A 23,501-nucleotide genomic window follows, 5' to 3' on the forward strand; every position below is an offset into this window, starting at 1 on the left:
CCACCAGACATGTCAAGGCAGCAGAACCGTGACATGAGCATCCCAAACACATGCTCTTTAATCATCCTGGTTTGTGCGTGTGCCTCATTATGGCATTCTTGATTGGATGTGTGTGCATTTCTGATGGGTATCATCGTCCATGGCTCCAGTGCAAAGCCAGCATCCCCCACCAGATGGCCATATGGGATGTCACCACTGGCAAATGCCTAGTACAGCTGTGATGAATGCCAGATGTGGGAGTCATGGTAACTTCCAGGGCTGCCAGCATACACGTTCATAATAAATCCCTGGGCATTGCACATGACCTGATATTTGATGGAGGGGAATCCCTTGCAGTTTATGTAGACCCTACCCTGTTCACCGGGTGGTACTTTGATTTGGATGTGTATACAGTCTATCGCACCCAGTACCACCAGGTATTCTGAAGAGACACATATTGCTGGTCCTCTCCTCATGGATGTTGGATAAGTAAATGTGCTCACCAGCATGTGGTAGCATGGCATCCAGGAACTGGTACTATCTCCAGATCATGTAGCCCCTGGTAGGTTACCCTGGGTCTGAACACACTTCTCCTCCTCCTCAGTCTGGGGTGGTTGTCAGCATTATCCTCCTCACCACCCTCAGTCTCTAGCAAATACTGATAGCTCAAAGCAACAGCAGCCCCTGACTTGTTTTGGGTTAAAATTCCCCAGCATGTGTACATCAATGGTGCAAGGTTTGTGGGAAAATCAGACTGAAAGGTGTTTGCACAGTTTATACTGTTGTGCTGCAGATGCTGCCTGTATGATTGGCTGGCTATGACACATTCTACCTGCTTGATATTTTATTAGTACTTTATTGCTTTTATTCTGCTATTTGTCTTTTTTTTTTTTTTTCCTTCTCATTTCCACCCTTTTTAAGCCCTGAGGTGCTCCACACAAACCCACTGCCCAAATGTAAGCAGCCCTGCTATTTCCATTTCTTTTTATTTTGTTTTGTTTTAGACCCAGTACACATTGCGCAAACCCGTTTAGCTAAAGTAAACACTTTGAAGCAGAAATGGACCTCCACTGGATACAAACATGCTCTATATTTCATGTAATACGTCAATACAGCCTGAGACACACCCCCTTGCTTAGCTGTGCTTAGCTGAGCTCAACTGGGAACCGTGAAGCTCCAATCTGCTTGCACCAAGCATGACACACCCCCTTTTCATGTCAGTTGCTTCTCCTGCTTTACACCACTGCCTTATAGCTCCTACATGGTTAGGTGCAGTTTGGCACTTGTCTGCTTTTTGTGATTCAGTGAATTTCCCTCATTAGTATACCCCACTGCCTTTGTCCCTAGTTACAGTGCTACACCAGAGCCTTTCCCCTTAGCAACCACTGTTCTCTATGATTGTTTTGATTCTGCATGCCATAGGCTATAATGGCAAGATGCAGATTTCACTTAACATTGCCTTTTCACATTTTTTTATTTTTGGCACAATCCTGTTTGCTTGCCGCTGCCCTATGCTTAAATGGCCGAGACTGGTAAAAAAAAATAAACTTTTATTTTTATAATTTTGCAACACTTTTCCATGCCAGTGGCCATATATTTGTCCCTTGGCATGCCTAAGAATTATAATGCATGCTTTGCTTTGAGCTGTCATGCCTCTGTTTTGATTTTTGCAGAAATCTATTCATCTAGTAGCCAAATACATTTCTACAAGCTACACTATTCTGCCATGGTTGCCTGTCTGCTTACTGGATCACTAATTGACCTCATTTGCATGGTTTTCACCAGAAAAAGAGGTCATTAGCATAATCCAGTCAGGCTCATGCACGCCCCCAGGCTTGTTTACTGCATCGTTTGGCGGACATATTCTGTGCAGGAGCGGCTGCACTATTCGGACACAGGATTTTAGCGATATTGAATCCCAGGGACTGTTTAAATAACAGCTATCTCACTCTCTCTCTCTCTCTCTCTCTATATATATATATATATATATATATATACACACACACACGCGCGCACATAAATAGATAGCTAGATATAGATATATATATGCTAAGACATATATGCTAAGACTCCTCAGAAGTTAAGATGGTGTTGTTATCTGAGACACTTTCTATGGTTGTGAGAAATGAAAAGGCTTACCGTAGATAGCCATGCTTTACTAATGAATGTTTACTTTAAATCATCAGGAAAAACTCACTGTGTTGGCTTATAAATAAATAAAAAAGTATCAAAATATCATTGATGTCTTGGAAGTCCAGTAGACTAAATACAATGGACATTTGATCACCAGAAGAAATTCCAGATAAGGACTTTAAGACTGTTAGAAAAGCTAATAGCCAAACTTAAGGCAATTGCCAAATACTTAAATCCTCACAACTAAAGTTTTCATAGAAAGGTACTTGTGCACAGGTAAATTAGTGAGCAATCCAGGCATGTGTGAATGTCAATTTCCTCAGCTGGAAAAGAGAGTGGTCAATTCAAGACATCATATGTCATCAGAGTTATTCAGGTGCTTCTTCTGGAAAAGAGCATTTGAGATTTATTGCTGATTATTTATGTCTTCTGTAGTACAAGAAAAATAACAGGAAATAACAGACACTAGTGACAATACCTAGGAATAGAAGAAATGCTAATATACCTGGCTATGCTTATTACATTAAAAATTGCATTAAAACTGTTAAACCCAGAACAGGAAGATAGAAATATATTTGGAGACTGTAATTAGAACATATTAAAAATTGTTAAAAGTAGAGTAGCAGCTATGAGAAAGAAAAAAAAAAGATGGAACATACCATCTACAGTAGTGTGGGTGAGGAAGTAAGAGACAATGTTAGCTCAAGATGGGCAAAACTCATTTGCTGAAGAGAGTAGGAGAGGAAATAATATATGTCTTCTAATAATCCTAAAGTTCTAAATAGCCAAATTGATACAAAGTGACTAGATTCAAGACCACGTCTAAAGAAGTCCTAAATAAAGCTTAGCCTAAAAGGTTAAATGACTCTTCAACTACCTTAAATGCATTAGGGAAATGGCAACAGCTTTTTTTTATTATTGTAAAATGAAATTGGGGAAAAGGAATGTAAAATGTTATTATTATTATCATGATATAAAGGTTCTCACAATTATTTTTCTTGTTTCCAGTTAAATGCATTGAATACAAATCAGTACTGTAATTTTTACCTGTTTAGTTCAATGTGGGAATTAATATCTTCAGTAAAATTTTCAAGCATTCAAAGATACAAATGTCCATTTATATGAGTAAACATCTACTTTCCTAACTGAAGATAACACCTGCAACAGGAAGGAATTAAATAAATTGTCAAAACTAGAATAGGAGTAGCATATTCATTTTATACAGAAATGCTCTAAAATCCTCTTCGGTGTAGTATAGTCGTAAAGCAGTAGAATATAAAAATGCTGAGATTTAAAGAGACAGAGAGAAATCATTTGAAGAACTCCTTGATACACTGTTGATGAACCTAACAATATGTTATAAGCTAGATATGCCCTATCTATTCCTAAATCTGAAAGCTAGTATTAAAACTATATTTGTAACGTTAAAGTGTTTTTACACGTGTACTAATTTAATGCTGCAAAGGAGTAAATGAAAGCAAGATATAATATTTATTTTTGCATAATGCCAAAGCAAACAAATACAGTTAAGTCAGTTGCCTTATATATTATGCATTTATCTGGTAAGAAGCATTTAGAAGTGCCCATATATGCAACTCAATGTACTGTTTAACACATGGTCCTGAACTGTAATCAATAATTCGTAGGATGCTTATACCAGATGATTCCACAAAGAATTATGTGAACATAGCATGAGAAATATTTCACTGCATTGATAACAGAGCTATCAGACCATTACCTTATGAATCTGGGTAAGCATTATATAGTATACAGTACAGAGGAACATATGCATAAATGTAAATGCTTTCCTGTATGTGGATTTGAATGATACAGATGATTAGTGGTTAGATGTTACAACATGCTTTGTTAAAAAGTAGAAATGGCCCCAAGAGGAAAATTGCTTGCAATATATATTGGAAAGGAAATAACAGAATAAGAAACAAGGAACATAACACTATGGTGTGACTACAAGTGTGTAATGTGAGGAATGCAAACATGTACATGCCTAGGGGGTATACATACATAATATAGCCTACATCTTTATATTCATCAGAAAATATGCAGTATATCTGTTGAAAATGTACATATGTCTTCATGTCTATCATCTCTTCATATATTATCTGCAAATGTCTGGGAAGTTATTCTATATTAATGTACAGCATCTGCAATATGGCATGGTAAAACTGAAATAAAGACTTGTTCAATGTATTATTACCATGTAACTGTTGTAGTTTATGGTGTTGCATCATTGCACTTATAGTGTGAGTCAGAAATACCTTTATGTGAAGTACTTTCCTCTTGCATTAATTCTGTCAGTATCCTGCATGCTAACTGATGTGTCCAAGTGTCAAGCTCATGTGCATGGCCAATGACAAAGTATTACCATACACATAATTATTTTTTGAGTTTTTGCCATCAGGCATGAATTGCCATTTCCAAACTAATCGCTGACAGGTTACACTGCTCCATATTAACTGTCATGCAAAGAATTACCAAAGAAATGGCAGTTGTAGTTTACAAGACTCCTTATTGTGCATGTGTATGACTTGAAGTGAAATCATTATTATTTTAGGGAAGTCCAAATATAGATGACTGGTCATACAGAGTATACATGAGGGGATGTGAAGCCAGGCATATTTCAGGAATATTTACCAATGTCCATTATTCAGATATCCAAGGCAGTGTGTTTAGACAGATATAGATATATAAAGATATTATTATATCTGTATCTATATTTATATCTATATCTGTATCTATCTATTTACTTTGGCTTTTTGAAGGAGTTTCGTGAATTGATATTAGGCTGTGTTAGAATGACACAGCAAATCTGTATAAAGTAATACTGTAGTAATGTGATAGATACCTACAAAATATAAATGATGAATTATGCAAGTTAGCAATTTTAATGGTCGGCATTTAATTAGAAGTGGGCTACATTATGATGTACAAATGAGACATTTTTAAATATATGATGCCCAAAAACAAGTTAGAGCTCTATTATCCACTATATGGATTCAAACCCTGCACCTATTCCACTGCATCGGAACACAGACATTAGTAATACATTTGAGACATTACAGTAATCCCGAGAAAAGTACTTATGCTGTCAGTTGTCAGCACTGCACTTATGTTGTCAGACATTTGTTATTTTATGTTACACAGTACAGTTGAAATACTAGGGAGACAGGACAGATATGAGGATGAAAAGGAAGGTGAGGTTAACAACTTTTCTACAGGGCAGACTTACTCAACATTTTTGTAACGTGTTAACTGTAGTATCTTTGTTCATGAAAGATCTTAAATACTGGAATGAATATAAATACAGTGTTTTGAATGTGTGCATATGTGATTAACTTTAGTCCACATTCACATTGTTGGGATAGCATTCTCCTTGTAAGGCATTCCATCCCATTTCTGAGCTGTCTTCAACAGCCATGTCACATACATTTGACATGACATGACCAGTATGTTGATGAAGGTTCATTCATATTGCACTGTGAGTTTAACATAAATGTATTTGTAAGAGTTCCTTATCTGGTACAACCTTTCAAAGTGCAACTTTGATGAGGTTAGATCTCACATCACTGAATGATCATTATAGCTAATATGGCACACTTGAAAGGCATTAGCTTATGAAAGACTTCATTCACGTTTCTGTCTTTTGTGCACGTCATTGTGTAGAAACCAACATGATGTTTACCTCCATTGCTCATCATGCAAGTTGAGTGATCCATAAAGAGTTGAGATCTAATTAGCATATTTAACATGCCTGAAGGAGTTTATCTACACCCTATAATGGCTATGTTGTGTATAGATATTTCAACTAAACCAAAAAGTAAAAAGGTCACACAGATAAACCAATTAGCAAAAACTACAAGAAAAAGCTAACCAAGCTAGAGTTTTCACTGTGTGATACTGTAAACAGCATGTAATAGAGGCCCATGGGATATATGCAAATGACCCCTTAAGGACATCAAAGGTTTCAGCTGGATTCCGGCGTGTAGCTTGTGAGACATTCACCTGCGAGCTACATCGCCGAAACCAACCGGCTGCATCAGCACTTTGCCGTAGTGCAAAGTGCCACAGCACAGCCGCTGCAAGTATAATCTATGGATGAGCAGCTGCAGCCGTACGGGCTGTGTAACGCATTCCTTCTCGTGCAAGGAATGCATTTATTTAATTATTTATTTATTGTGTTGTCAGTCTGACATCACAATAAATAAATAATTAAATAAATGCATTCCTTGCACGAGAAGAAGGAATACGTTACACAGCCCGTACGGCTGCAGCTGCTCGTCCATAGATTATACTTGCAGCGGCTGTGCTGTTGGGCACTTTGCACTACGGCAAAGTGCTGATGCAGCCGGTTGGTTTTGGCGATGTAGCTCGCAGGCAAATGTCTCACGAGCTACACTCCGGAATCCGTTTCAGCTATATGTCTTCTGAATGTTCTTGACTTTTTTCCTTTTTTGAGTGTATCTGTCCATAAAGACTTAAACAGGAAAAAGACATGGATATTCGGAAGCCATATAGCTGAAACACGATGTCCCTAAGGGGTCATTTGCATATATCCCATATCCCTTAGGCATCTATTATATGAGGTTTTATGTGTCATTCAGTGAAAACTCTAATGTGTATAGATCTTTCATTGAGCTCTAAAAATTACTTTGTTTTTGAATTACTGCCAAAACTGAATCCTTTTCCACCATTTTATTCTGCAGTAAGGCAAGATAAACTGTCAGAAAACATTGCAAGATATGTCTTCTTATTAGTTCATATGTTCATAGGAATGTAATAGGCTACCTGCCCATGCGGGTCATTTTAAGCCTAATCAATTTTACTTTTTGTGCTTGAATTAACCAATCCCATTTGGTTACAGATTGGTTTTACCAATCCATAAAACTCTTTCATACAACGCTCATTTGCACTATGTTGATATGTATTTGCTTTGTGCTGTCTACTGCATTGTTTCCTTCTAATCTGTTCAGGACATCTGAAATGTACTTGATGGAGTCAGGGCAACACACTTATGTTTGCAGAATTTCACAGTTGTGTGATAGGCAAGTATTTGAAACATTTATTTTCTGGAGAGCTACGCGTGTTGACAATGTCATTGCAGTATAGGGCAAGTGAACAGGTGTGTAACACTGCTCTCATTGCGAATTATATGTTTTGTTACTCTGACCATATTGTTGATACACTTTTGATACTGTCTACTTCTTAGGTGGACATTCCTGCATCTGTTATTTATTTATTTATTGTCCTCCCTTTTTTTTTTTTGGGGGGGGGGATTCATCAGGTCAGTACAGTACTGTTTTTATTTCTGTAGGTTACAGCTTATGTTAACTGTTATGCCGGACAGCTTGCATTATTCTACAGACTGTTGTGTGCATTTTTTGGGATGCAAGTATGTTTTTGTTATACTTGGCTATGTTGTTTAATGTCTGCTGTATTTGTATATTTTGTTCAATAACTGTAAAGTCTATGTGTAATACCTTCTCTGTCAAGTTGCATTGTAATATCCAGTTTTTTTTTCCATCACAACAGGGATGTGGCTCCTAAAAGTATAATGGCACATCATCACTGATGCCTCATTTCTCAAAGTGTGAAAATGAGGTGATGCTACAGGCGCACCATCTCCATGGTGGATAGCTCCTTGATACACATGCCTCTGACAAGACCTTCCATGACTATGTCGTGGATGTCAGTGCTCTTGGTGCAAGAGCCTTATATACAGAAGTGTCTGACATAGGGCCAGTAACATGATTCACAAGGCCATGCTCACAGAAGAGCCTGCATCATGGAAATAGAGGGTTGCAGGTGGTAGGCTTTCTATAGAACTGCTACTTTCCAAGATGGAGAAGTTCTTGTTGTAAATCAGTGATCCAGTAGCTCATCAGAATTTGAAAGAACAGTGTTGGATGTTGGAGAAGAGGTAAAGTAGCCTCAGGGGATTTCTACTTGTGATGCTCCGGTATGCTATTCAAATATCTTTACATCCAGCTCTGCAATTAATAGTTAAATGTATGCTTATACTACCCATCTGACCTATTAAGTCTGAATACACCTGGCACTGAGGTGTCACAGTATGGGCAAACGTACGTGCATTCTTTATGTTTAGTAGCCACCAAAAATATAGCATTTGCATGTGTGGTTGAGGTATTTTGGCATAAGCATTATGGTCATTGTTATTATTATTATTATTTACTTTTTTCAGTGTATTTACAGGTGAAGCATTGTCTTGCACCAGCTCTGTGGACCTACTTCCTTCTAATGTTGGAGTATCCTTAACCTTTGGTGATAATGGGAGGGATGAACAGATACAGTCTGGGGATGCTGATTTTATATTAGACACAGGCAGTGTGCTCCCCACATCTCCTCCCTACAGTATAGACACAGTCAATATGCCTACACATACCCATGACAGTGAATCATCTGAGAATGGACAGGTCGATGGGGACACAGTTGATAAGGTTAACATGGTATCCTCCGATGCAGACATGGCATAATATCCCCCTAGACATCATGAGTGGGAGGTACCACTCAGGCATGTATGTAGAGGTGCTCACCTACACATGATCATGGTCTTGGATATGGTTAATCCAGCAGACACTTTTCACAGTCAAGTAGCACTTAGACTTCCAAATGGGGTTGTAGAGTTAGCAGTGCAACTCCTGTCAGAGGCAGTTCTCATGGCATGGAATCCACAATGAACTTGTCCATCTTCCATGAATGACTCAAACCTGCCCAGTATTGCCAGGGTATAGTGCTGGCATACATGATCTGGTTGTATCCTTGCAGACGTAAATATTACACCCCAGACTTTCTATGATACTTCACATACACATATACACAAACACACACACATATTTCATCATGGCTTTCCTGACACTGGACACACAGCTTGAATCCTTGACACACTGGCGTTGAGTCTGCGTACTTGTCATTATCTCAGCTCTCACACTCTCACATCTCCCCTGTGAAAGATATGCCCTCCTCACTCCCCCCCCCCATACTATGCAGTTGATGATGACTGTGCCCTGCCCTTTGCACAATCTATGACTTAGTATTGCCTATGTCTGATATACACAGTGGCCAATCAATGCTTGGGTAGGCAATTTTTACCTAATTATTTTTAATGTGTGTTAAGTCTGTTAACATTCAGTAGCAGAAGCAGTTGTAGCTGTGTAGGGTAGCTTGATCACCTGTTTATGCAGATAATGCTGAAAGTGTGTTGGCCTCTGGGGAGGCACAGAGTGGCCAGCTAATACATGCATAGGCAAATTCTGTTTCTGGTGTGGAGCTAGTTATTTGAGCCATCTCTTCAGAATACTTAAGTTCTGTAGTAGTGCTTACTGTAGATTCATAGGTTCATTGTTGTTTACTTGGCTAATGAAAACAAGGGCCTTTTTTAAATCTAGCCATGTGTCCCAAATCTCTAACAAGTTCTGATACCCTTGCTAAGTGTAAGCAGGGGTTTGGGAGATGAAACATTTACAAGCAGGAGCCTGGGAGATGTACCATTTACAGATTGCCTGTGTCCATTAGAGACATAGGTGCCAAACCAAGGATGAATTTCCTGTTCCCCATCCAATAGTCGAAGTTGCACTTGACTTGGCTTAGGGAGGAGCTCTGCTTCACATGGATGGTGAGCCTGTTCCACAGATGGGGTAGTCTCTGGGATTCATACCTGTCTGTCCAGCAGGTCCTATTTATATCATAGGCAAGGCATACGTCTTTAGAACAGGTAATTCTGGTGCTGTTTTGTGGATATGCATGAGGTCCATCAGAGTGGGGTCAGACAATGTCCTGTATGCCAGGCATAGCTTGCCCCTCAAAAGCCTATAGGAGACAGAATAAAGGGATAGGGTCTTGAAGCAGTCTGCAAAGGACATTTTACTTATGTCCTGTATTCTTTTAGTGAGGAACCTCTGTGGACATTCCAATTGTTGGATATACCTGGTTAAGTACATACCAAGGGGGGCATTATACTCAGTGATAGATCTGATGAATATTGAATACAGTGAAACAATGACTTCCTTGTAATTAGATGCCATACCTTCATTTATAACTTGCACAACATACAATGATGTCCTCACTACTGTAGGCACAAGATGGTCAAAGGCTAGATTACTATCTATGTGTGTCCCTAAGTCCCTGACTACTGGATTAGCTCTAAAGGGTATGTTGTCAATATGGAAGTTACCAGGGTGGATAACTTCACAACGGATATTATTATGCACTTCTTGGCATTTAGTTTTAGTCCATGGGTCTGACACCAGTTGTTTGTCTGTGTCAGTCCCTCCTGGAGAACATCTGTGTCAGTGTGGGATTCAATGACAACTCCTTCTTTGCAACTATCTGCAAATTTCATCACAGACCACTGACATTGGCCTTGACTTCAGAGCAGTTAATGCCAAAAAGGATCCAAAGACTGATCCCTGAGGGACTCCACTTGTGACTAGCCTCTTTGTAGAGATGGACTCCCCAGTTCTAACTTCCTGGGTACATTTGTCAGCCAGTTGGCTGTATACCCAGGTGACATACAAGTTTGTACTTGACCTCCTGAGTTTGTCAACAATGCCTGAGTGGGGTATTGTGTCAAATGCCTTGGCCAGGTCAGTGTAGGCAGTTTGAACCATTTTTCCCTCATCCATTGTTTTGGTTACCTTCTCAAAGAAGTCCACTAGATTAAGTAGGTATGATCTGCCCTTGACAAAGCCAAACTGGGTTGGGATCAGTGTCTGGAGGCTTACAATAGCTCTGTTGATCATTTCCATGACAATTCTTTCCATGGCGTTACATATAAGACTAGTGAGACCTATGGGTCTATAGTTTTTAGGGTCTGTAAATGGCCCACCTTTGTGCAGACGGATGACCGTTGCTGTTCTCCATTCATGAGTCATGAAGCCTGTTTGGAGGCTACAGTTAAATAGTAATTCCAGAGTCCCTGATAGATTATGTTGCATGCTATTTAGAAGGCATCCTGGGATATTGTCTAGGCCCATTGCTGCAGTGTTCTTGGTCTTAGAGACAGCATTAAGGACCTGTTCCCTAGTGATAGTAGTAGGAGTTATATTTGATGGTATTTCCTGCGGGAAGGTTGAGAGGGGTAAAGTTGGAGATGAATTTATCAGCCAGGAGGTTTTCTATATCTTCAGACTCAGTATAGATGGCTCCATTTACAATGAGCTCTGAACACAATTGTATATTGCATTTGAGGTTGCGGACATTGCTAAAGAATGCTTTGCGGTTGTCCTTGGCCTGGGAGGCCAAACTTACTTCAAATTTGGCTTTGGTAGAATTTATTTGTCCACTGAGTTGTTTGTTTAGTTTGATATGAGTGTTTTTATCCTGTTGGGTGCTGCACCTCCTAATTTTTGCTATGATTTTCTTCCTCTTGTTATACAGCCTATTGATGCTGTGATTCCACCAGGGTGGATTGTTTTTAGAATTAGTTCTGTACTTCTTCCAGATGGGTACATCTGCCTCTATGGAGTTATTAACATGCTTATACAGGGTTTCTGTGGACAGTTCAGCATAGGCTGCAGTGTTCTCAGGGTTTATGGGAGCTTGACATTTTTCTAGATTATCACTTAAAAGCAGGAGGTTAATCCTGAATTAATTCCTGAATATTCCAGGTTTAGCATAGGGTCCAGGTTTTATTTTTACTTCAAAGGAGACTATTTTGAGGCCATACCACAAAATAGTCTCCTTTGAAGTAAAAATAAAACCTGATTTATAAACCTGGAATATTCAGTAATTCCTGAATATTCCAGGTTTAGCATAGGGTCCAGGTTTTATTTTTACTTCAAAGGAGACTATTTTGTGGTATGGCCTCACCAAGGAAGACATTACACTAGGTGGTGTGCAGTACTGTCCCATATTAGTGAGAACTAGATCCAGTATGACTGCTCCCCTGGTTGGTGTATTCACTATCTTGTTCATGAGTTTGTGTTTACAAAATCCAGGAATCACTGTGCCTGTACATTTGTTGTTGTATAGGATTCCCAGTTAATAGTGGGGAAATTAAAGTCAGCCATGAATATGGTATAGGGTTGGATGATTAGTGTTTTTAATAAGTTTAAATACATGGTATGAGTTTCCTGGGTCGTAGAGAGGGACCTATAGAATGCAAGGAAGTGGTATTGGATTTTGGCTATGGTGATTTGAACATGGAGTAGCTCAAGTGCATTGTCCTGTTTGACCAGCCTTGAGGTATATTTATTTTTGATGTAAATAGAGACACCCCCACCTTTAGTCTCTGCCTGTAAAGTACCTGGTCTAAATGTACTGTTGGTGTGCTATTATACTTGTGTAAGATACATTTTCACCCACCTATGCAAATGATGCAGATAGTGGCCTGCCCTCTGGCAGGGTATCTGACCTGGGCTGTTTATGACTGATGCACATAGTGGCCATACAATACATGTATAAGCAGTTTATGTTTTGTTTGAGCATATTATTGTCATTTTTGTATTTGCTGGATATGTCAGTTTGTCATGAGAGACTTCTGTATAGGCGTTATAATTTTTACTGTCTCCTTTTCTGTTTAGGTATGGAAACATTTTTCTAGAAATCTTGATCACACAACAGTGATACTGCTTATCAGAGTATCTTAGCCTTGGGCTACCTATGTCTGATGCTTATAGTAGCCAAACAGTTAATGGGTAAGCATAGCCTTGATTATTTGTATGCATCACTTTTACTGTTTGTATCTGCTGTGCTCTAACATTATTTATGTGGTGAGTCAATATTTGCTGCCTAACAGCCAGTGCCATTGCATAGCATAGCATAGCCTAGCATAGTGTGCTGCTTCTATCTGGCATAGTCATTCCTTGCTTTTGGCTCCTGTAACTCCTTATCTGTCTCAGATGCCCCTGTCAGGGGTACTTGGACCTGCAAACCCATGCACTGAGGCCACCCTGTTGTAACTGTTTTCGAATTATAACATTATGTATGATGACATACATGGTCGTTATTTTGACATAGACATATCCAGACAGTGTAAACTTGATGTTTTGAGTTTGTGCTTAAGCATGGTTGCAATCTTGCTCAGAGGGGTTGTGTGAATTTTTCATAGGAGTTATTAGCCGCAGTTTTAGGGCATATCCATCATTCCCCACTAGAGGCCCCTGCAGGACATCACTCCTTGCAAAACATTAGTAGAGGTCACAAGTATACCATATGAGGTGTAATAGAAACTGCTTGTGTGGTCTGCACATACATTGTAGATGATACCATGTACTTGATAGACCACCTGGCAGTTGATAGAGTGATGCACTTTGTGTTTCACATATCTCCATCCCAGTTATCAAGTGGGGGTCTTATGTTAAAGTGGGTGCAGTCTATGGCTCCCAATACCTCAAGGAAATGGACTATAACATAAAATCTTGCATAGTGCTAGATCTTTCTCTTAGTTGAATGAGAATCAAATATGCTCCCACACATGTTGCAGCATTGCATCAAAAACTGTTAGAGTATTACTGAGGCGGAAGCCTGGGAACCATACACACACACACACACACACACACGCACGCACGCATGCGCACGCACACACACACACACACACACGCACGCATGCACGCACACACACACACACACACACACACACACACACACACACACACACACACACACGCACACACACACACAAACACACACACACACACTCTGTGTCCCTTGTATATCACTGTAAGGTCCCTGTAGATAAAATATATAAAGCTACAACTCCTTAGTATCCATGGGGATTGGTTCTCCACAATTCCAATAGTACTGCAAATGGTTTCAACACATGTCCACTATTTACCATATGATGCCCCTGTGCACCCTATAGTGGTCCATTATTTGATATCATGGAGCCTATGGTAGGATACATGTCAAAAACCCATACATCCTTAGGGCATTGCTACATACTCAAGTGTTCTAGCTAGTACTGCATTTGAATTCTTTTGACTGCTGTTTTAGCTATTTTTCTGTATATATGAAAAAAAAAAAAAAAAAAACTTTCCTGTAACTAGTGTAGTCCAGATTCAGATTTGCTGTAACCAGGGCTGTGTGTAAGCTTCTGAGCCCCCCCCCCAGGCTTTCTGTGTTGGAAGGAAGCTTTCTGGCTTGTCAGTGGGAGTGGTGGGCACTAGGTAACCTGTCTACCACTTAGGGAGTGGGTCTGGCCCAGAGATTGTAGTTGTTGACCATTTGGGCAGTTTTTCTATCTCTCTCAACTTTCTGATTTAAAAGCCCACATTTGCACTTGCCCCCCCCCCCTTTCCTGTAACTAGTTTAGTCCAGATACAGATTCTTAGTTTTAGCACTTGAATTTGCTTATTCATGATCAGCACTTGTTCAGAACTTGTAAGCACTAAATAACCTACTAATTACTACAGCACTCAACCTTCCTCATTACCTAGAGGAAAACAGTTTTAGTACTTATTTTCATGACTTGCTTAGAGAAAAACAGCTCTTGCACTCACTTTCCTCACTTATCTAGAGGAAAATAGTTTTTTATTCAGGCTTGTCCAAGGGTCTGCTCCCAGTGTTCTCTCCTGTCTATCTGATGAATCTGGGCATCTTGGGGCAATGTAGAAATTGCCTCATGTACACAGACAACCCTCTCCCCCTACCACACAACACTACAACCTGTGAGAGATGCACTTATCTAGTCAAACTGGAAGTAAAGCTCTTTCCAATCAAGACTGAACTTGACAGTCAAGAGGAGAAGGTAAACACCTGCACCACACCACACTCATCACATAGTCTCACTAAATCTACACCACCAAAATCCACACATAGAAACACAAAAACATTCGCGGAGGCTCTCAATAATAATCTGCTCAAGCAACAGAGACCTCCAAAGCAGAAATGCAAGCAACCTGCACCCCCCAACACAACCCAAATGACACATAGCCCACAGACTCAGTGTGCCACTCAACCACAGCCAATATAGCAAAACAACATACCCAACATACTAGTTATAGGTGACTCTATAGTCAGGCACATTGATGTCCCACTCACCAGGATAAAAAAGGAGAAGGTTACTGTCAGCTGCCTGTCGGGTGCCAGGATCCGCCACATAACCCATGCAGTCAGGTCACTCCACAACAAGTACAAATATGACTCTGTCATTGTCCATGTTGGTGTGAATGACCTGAGACGTACCTCCCTGGACTACATGAAAAGAGACACGGAAGAGCTCTCATATCTTGTAGCCCAGGCAGGTATGACCCTAGCCTTGAGTAGCATTCTGACATCACCCAGAATGATGCCTCAGTACAAGGACAAAATGATTGACTTCAACAATTGGCTAAGCTTCTGGTGCCATTCTAAAGGGATCCAGTATCTGTCTGCCTGGGATGACATGGTCGACAGGCCACGATGCTTTGCCAGAGATGGCCTACACCTGTCACCCCTGGGATTCTGGATACTGGCTAAGGTTCTTGCTGCCCCTATAGTGACTTTTTTATGCAAGGTTCAAATGACAAATTCACCACCATTACAGGAACAGGCAAGCAAAAACTGAGGGTGATGCTACTCAATGCTAGAAGTCTAAATCTCAAAATGTACTCACTCGAGGCACTCCTTAAAATGGAGAACATCGATATCTGTGCAGTGACTGAGACCTGGATCAAGGCTCCAAAAAGCACCCCTGCACTACCAGGCTATAACTCATACCACACTTTTTGGCCATGTAACCTGGACTGAAACACTAAAGGAGGAGGCTTGTCCATAGTCATTAAGGATATCCACACCTCCAGGCTAGTTGCTCAGCATAATGCAGCTGAGGTTATCCAAGTGCAACTAACTCTGGCCAAAACTGCAATCCAAATTGTAGCATGGTACAGATCCTCCACCATGCCCCAGGATTCCCACTCCTCTTTTCTTGATGTGCTGGAAAATATTAGAGTTCAACCAAACACCCTAATAATGGGCGACTTCAACTACCCCACCATTAACTGGGAAAACTACTCATGTACCAACTCCTTTGCTCAACGCTTTCTGGAATTCATAAACTCCAATGCCCTGGATCAACTTGTCCACACCCCCACCAGGGGCAACAATATCCTAGATCTAGTCATTACCAACATGAGTGACCGGTGTTCCACACCTGAAATCAATGTCTCATTGGTGCAATCTGACCATAAGCTAATTACCTTAGATATCCACATCCTGCCCCCCCCATTAAGGAAACCATGGTAAAAAATTTCTCCAAAGCCAATTTCATGTTTCTTAAGACAGAAGTGGTGAACTTCATGACACCTATGCAGATGGACAATACAGTTATGACTACTGAATCCTACACAATTGCACTTTATAAGCACTTACATGAGTACATGGATTGTGCTATCCCAAACAGAACCAAGATGCTATCCTCCCAAAAAAGGAAGCCAATCTGGTGGTCCCCTGCCATAAACAAACTGTACAACAGAAGGAAGAAACTGTTGCAAAAGAGAGTAAAATCCCACGAGTGGAGGAGCTCCCTGGTCAGCCTCAGTAAGAAGCTGTGATCCCTGATAAAATCCTCCAAAGCTAGTTACAAAAACAAAATTGCCACTGATTCTAAAGGCAACACAAAGCATTCTATAGCTATGTCAAGAATCTCAATGGCAACACTCAGATCTGCTCTGAGTTACAGCACAATGGCAGTAAATATACAGACCCAACTGATATTGCCAACATCCTGGCAGATAGGTTCAGTGCAAACTTTACTCCCCTCTCACCCCCTAAAGAGCCCATCTCTATACCAGAAGAATGCAAAGTTCCTGTAATCATGGCTGCACAGGTAAAATCCACACTCTCCAAAGCCAAGAACACAGCATCCATGGGACCAGACAACATCCCAGGCTGCGTTCTACATGAACTACAGAATGAACTGGCACCCCACCTATGTACCATGTTCAATCATAGCCTCACATCAGGCTTTGTGCCTGCTGAATTGCGCACAGCAACAGTTATCCCACTCCACAAGGTGGGAGCCACCACGAACCCCGAGAACTACCACCCCATTAGCCTGACGAGCCTGATCTGCAAGGCCATGGAACGTATCATCGTGGAACTTATAAACAAAGACATTGGTAATCTCCAAAACCAGTTCGGGTTTGTAAAAGGCAGATCATGTCGCCTAAACCTGATAGACTTCTTTGAAGCAGTCAGCAAAGCCGTAGACAAGGGTAAGGTGGTTCACACAGCCTATCTAAATCTTGCCAAGGCTTTCAACACCATCCCCCACTCTGGAATTATAGATAAACTCACTAAACTAGGTATAAATCCCTATGTCACAAGATGGGTTGCCAGCTGGCTCACTGACAGAACCCACACTGTGAAAATAGCAGACTCCAAATCCGACTTCAGACCAGTGACAAGTGCAGTACCACAGGGTTCAGTCCTGGGTCCTCTCCTGTCTGGTATCTACTTCTCTGAAGTACAGGCTAACACAGAAGGTCTTTGGCTAATGAAGTTCGCAGATTACTGCAAACTAGGAGCCATAATCAAAACTCCTAATGATGGGGACATCCTACAAAAGGGCCTCACTGAGACAGATGCCTGGTGTCAAAGCCATGGCCTCAAGCTCAATGCCAAAAAGTGCATTGTCATCCCCTTTGGTAAAAACTGTGTACCATGAACTACAACATAGGCGGTAGTACACTTAACACTGAAAGTGTGATAAGAGACCTTGGGACACAGGTGGACAGTAGTCTTTCCTTTGATAACCATATCGCCACAGTAGTCAGGAAATCCTTCTACATGGCACACCTCATCACAAAAGGTTTCTCATCAAGAAAAAAAGAGGTCATTGTTCCCCTCTACTCATCACTCATTAGACCCATTATAGAGTACAACGCCCCTTTTGGTATGTACCTCACAAGGCATCTACAACAACTGGAAAGGCCGCAGAAATATCTCACAAAAAGGATTACTGGCCTCAAACAGATGCCCTACTCAGACCGTCTCAAAAAACTGCAGCTTTACTCCATCGCATATCGCCTACTCAGAGGTGATCTCTGCCTAACATTCAAAGCTATGTCAAACCCAGAGCTGTTGGACATGCTCCACTTAAAGAAATCCCAATCCCTCTGAGCTACACGCTCTAGGGACCTAAACCTTGTCAACACAATAAACAGAGCATGCCAGAGGGATAGATTCCTGTCCCAGAGACTTCCCATACTCTGGAATAAACTACCTATCTATATCAAACAAAGCTCCTCATTAACACTCTTCAAGTAAAATCTTGATGATTGGATGGGAAATAGGAAATTTACCCCGGGGATTACCACTGTGGCTCAGGTCGATGGTGGCACAGGAGAATAATTTTCTTGTGTGGCAAAAGCCAAGGTATCTTTTTGGGTGGGCTTGTATAGGCCCCAGGGCCGATAGCCTAGTACCTACCTATGAACCTATGACATCTGCTAACATCAGCAATAGCACCTTCTATCAGAACATATTGCAGATGCAAGCTTAAAATAGTTGTTGCACCCCCCCTAACATATTTCAAAGAGCTCTGGTGGATGAATGTGAGCTGAATTAAATGGTTAAACAATCACAATCTGTTTGTGTATGTTATATACATTTCTAAATTGTTCCACCATGTTTTTTTAAGTTATTGCCTTACAGCAATGCTCATTATACAGTCATTAGCATGTAGTTCTGTTTATCTTTTGTTTTCAAGCTGGCCCTGTTATGTAACAGTGGTTCCTGCATTGCAAACACCGTCCTCATTATGCAAACAAGCTTAGCATGACAAGCAACAGTTTGTGCATCCCAGCCAATGGTTTGGAATTTAATATTAGCCAATATATCATGGTTAAACAAGGCTATAAATCTAGTGGTTCAGTGTGTTTGTTTGTTTGTTTGTTTTTTCTGAATAATAATGACATGACCATAACACCAGAGGCTTGGCTACATCATGCAAAATAGGAGTTATTTAGAAGACAGCATTTCACCTGGAAATGTTAGTTTCGTTCACCAATAAGGACACATAATGTGATTAAACTTGTCAAACTAAAGAAGGTGTAATAATTTGACAGGATGCAGAAAATCAAAAATGGGATCAAATATTAGCATATGAAGTTGACAGTGATTACTCCAATGTTAAAACATTTCAAGGCATTCATACAGAATCTGGACTCCTAATATATCAGTGGTATTATGCTTATCCACCATCAGCATCTATAAATCATGATTTCCAAAAATCAGGGAAAAGCAACACATGCCAGTCACCACAGTAAATGTGGGCATCAATTAAGAAAGGAAAGGTTACATCTCGTTTTATAGAAAATAAAGAGGATCACAAACAGTAAACAATCACATACCAGATGAAGAAGTCAAGATGATCTATGTGTGGCTATAAAAGAGAGGGATACGACTGGGACATGACATGACTAATACAAAGAAGGCTTAGTTCAGGGGATGAAAAAAATGTGGGCAAAATCAAGTGGTACCTAACTCTAAGACATCTTTGTAATGAAGGTAAGAAGAAAGAATCTTCCTTACTGAGTTGCTACCTATAGGATGCAGACCATACATGTATGTCCTGGGAATACCTTATGGCTATGCACCGATGAACACTGCTAATGTAATCTGACATAATTTTTGTTTTCTGGAATAAATTCAATTAAAAATGGAATCATGTATGTTCAACTATAATTACATGGAAGGAGAACTTTCTCCTAATACTAAACAAGTCATTCTAATCAAAGTGAGCTTTACAAAAACTATACTTGTCAAAAAAAGGAAGAAGAAGGCCTCAGTTCAACACAGAAGTGTTTTGAAAGACTACAATAAGTTGTTAAGAAATAATACTGCAGTCGCTGAAATGGGAAGGAGCAACAACAATACCTCTATATCCATACTTGTACTTAATGGCTTCCTTTTTGGGTTTATATCTGCAGACTGGAGAACTGTATTGTGAATAACATAGACAATAGAAATCATCCAAATCTCTCCTTTACTTCAGATAATATAGATGTATTTTTTGTTACAATTCTCTGGAAAAACTGTAAGCAGTTGTAATTAAGGATTCCTGTGGCACACCGCCATGTCTTTATGTGATAGGGTCAGTTCATGTAATACTTGCCTGTGGCTTAAGCTGACCAAAATCCCTTGCATCATATATTTGTCAATGTAAATCAAAAAAAGTTAGTAAACCACACTGCTGTCAAAATAATACTTATACATAGTTCAGCATGTTAGCATGAAACTACAAAACAATTGGCAAGAAAAGAAGACCCAAACATTCTGCTTTGGAGGTATAGCTCTCTCTCTCTCTCAGGGAATCCAGACATTGTAACACTGTTCATTTAGTGACCTAGAGAAAGGAAAGATACTTCCCATGGTAAAAGAGGATCTTTGAGGATAGCAATATCCCCAGATTATGCAAGTCTCAAACAGAACATATGATTTAGTATTTTTAGCATTTTTATTAATTACCTTGTATTTCTTATATTTAGCTTTTAATACATATTCAGTTTGTAGGTATTTGTTTTTAATTAATAGGTAGGTGAATTGGACCACTAGTGTATATTTTAATGCATGGCCAGGATAGAAAAAAAATGAAAAAAAAAATGGTAAGAAACACTAATATATTTAGGAGCTGTTGAACAAAACAAACAGCAATGTGCAACATTCAAAGTGAGTTTGCTAACATAATTTTTTGTCTTCAGCTCTTCCATCTAATTCCTGCCTCCATTCCCAGTAGGTGGGCATCAGTAAGTGGATGGAGAAGAGGGAGAAAGGTGGGCAAGTTATCAATCAGTAGGCTTGGCAGGTACAGTTAGGACCCAATGACTTATGCTGGGGTAACAGTAGGAGTGGGATGATAGGGAGACAATACACAACTCAAATTCTGATAACCTGATCTCTTTATTTGAGCAGGCAAACCAAGTAATCAAGAAATCAAGGCATATGTAAGTTTCCTTCATTCATCTAGGCAAGAGTAAGGTTTGGTCTACAGGCTAAAATTTAGGTGGAAGTGGTATTCAGACTGTACAATGAGATTTGCTGTTATGAGGATTTGATGGTGGGGACTAGACATCTTCATTGTATAGATCTTTCTGGAGAAGTAGAGACTGAATAATAGCAATAATAAAGCATAAGTGATAGCTATAGTGAGGCCTTGACATAATTGTGGTATAGTGGTATAACAAACTTTAACAACTAAGTACAGGTTTGCAGCTAATATGTTTACCTTAGGCAATCCATGCTTACAGGGTGTGTTCCTTTCCACTGGTATGATGTTTCCTATTAAGATGATATATTAATTTAAGTGTTGCTGCACAATTTTGTAGTGCAAACCCCTAACAAGGTATTTGTGAGTTGCAGATACTTGATATATGGTTTGGTTAACAGAATGGTAAAACTATCAGCTTTGTGCAAATGGTGGTATGTTGCAGCTGTTTTGTCATTTGAAAGTCTATGGGGTGGCCAGCATGTTATTTTACTGGCAAAAAAAGACATTGGGCACAGAGTTCTTTCCTATACATACAGAGTTGATTGTGGTTTTGGACCTGTGCAGTTTTAAGCTTCATAGTTTCATAGTTTCAATAGTTTCTTAGATAGAATTATTCATATAGGGCTATAAGGCCATTCAAGTTGCAGACTCTGGATTAGTTGAGTACACAAAAAGCCCCTTGTGTATGTGCAGTGATCTTTTTAAATTTGTCCATTGAATTGTTATATCTAATATTCAGAGGTAATTTGTTACATAGTTTAGCTAGTAACTGCATAATAAACTTTGTTTTCAAACGTGGTTCTACATATATCTAGTCTGTATATATCTTGCCCCCCTCTTGAACAGATTAATGGCTGGAATAATTCTGAATTCCACAATACCCTCAGTTCATCTTATACAATGCTTCAAAGGCTAAACATATTTTTTCAGCCATCTATAACTTGCAAGTACTGTCCTACCATATGGTAAAGTCTTATAGTCATTGACTCTTTTAATAAAATTCCTTTGAACACATTCCAGGATGATAAGCTAATTTTTATACACAATACAAACAGCTATACTCTAAAACTAGTCTAACATAAGAGAGAAATATTTTGAGCAGAGTGGAACATGATTATTTAGTTAAATTCTTAAAAAAGTAGCAGAAAGTATCCTAAGAACTAAGCCAACACAGGGATGGAGAAAGGAGATTTTGTTGATAAGGATGACTGCAATTAGGGACATAGACAATAGGCAAGAGGGGGATGGAATTTATTGGAGAAAACAGGCAAAGAAACCAAAGTATTGGTAGCAAATAACTAGAAAGGGAAAGATGATAGAATGGGAAGACGCCAAAAATGTATCTGGACTGCAGGTTAGAGATTGCCTTTCCTATGAAGGACTGATATCAGAAAATAGGCAAAGAGAAAGAAATGGGAGTCCTAAATGAAAGATCAGCACTGGCAGAAATTTTAGTAGAATCTAGAACAGAAGCTGCCATTAAAAAAGGAATAGTTTGTACAGCATATAAAATACTGCATGATAACTATAAGAATCAATCAGAGGAGTTTAGAAAGGATTGGGAAGGGGAGATTTCATAAGCAAATTACATAGAAACAATGGCAGGAATTATGTATGCCTCCCAAATATGCAAGTAAGTCTAGAAGATTTAGAATTTTTTACATGGAAATGTTTATGTAGATATTTTTATACCCAAAGTAGACTCTAGAGAATTTTTCCTTAAGTAGACAGCAAATGTTGGAGGTGTGATGGGGAAAAAAGAGAAAATTGGGAACATATTTTCTGGGAGTGTAGTGAGTTGGTAGATTTGAAGTATTCCCTGCAGGATGTACTGTCAGAGATGCTGGGTGGGCAGATTGGTATGAAGAAGGAGATGATTTTTCTGAGCTATGATACAGAATCGTAATTGCCTAGACATGGTAAGGCTTTGCTGTGTCTAATTATGGTGGCTGCCAAAAAAAAACAATTATTAGAAAATGTAAATCAAACTGTAAAGCAATTAGAAGAAGTAAATATTGTAACAGAGATAAAACAACTGGAATTGAGATCTTTAGAAAAGGGTAGGAACAAACTACATAGGAAAAATGGGAATGGTGGTAGGAACAAAACATACAGGGGAGGAATGAGGTTTAAAAGAAGGCAGGACTTAAATGTGCTATGTAATTGGGTAGATTATGAGTGATGTATAATGTTTGCAACTGGTTGTGCGTCAGTTGGTTTGCCATGTAAAATGCTTGCAACTAGGATCATGTCGGTGTGGTTTGTTTTCATTTATATAAATGTACGATTGCCTATGTCATAAGTGATGGTTTAATAAAGATTTTTCTTTTTTAGAAAAAGGCAGAAAGTGAATAATTTATGTAATGTTGCTTAGGTTATATGATATATAGAAGTATATGTGAAGTATACAGTTTGTAAACTTGAATTTGTTAATACAGTTTGATTA

The sequence above is a fragment of the Protopterus annectens genome, chromosome 1.part0, assembly GCF_019279795.1.
Source record: "Protopterus annectens isolate FY-2018-M chromosome 1.part0, PAN1.0, whole genome shotgun sequence".
Lineage (NCBI taxonomy): Eukaryota > Metazoa > Chordata > Ceratodontiformes > Protopteridae > Protopterus > Protopterus annectens.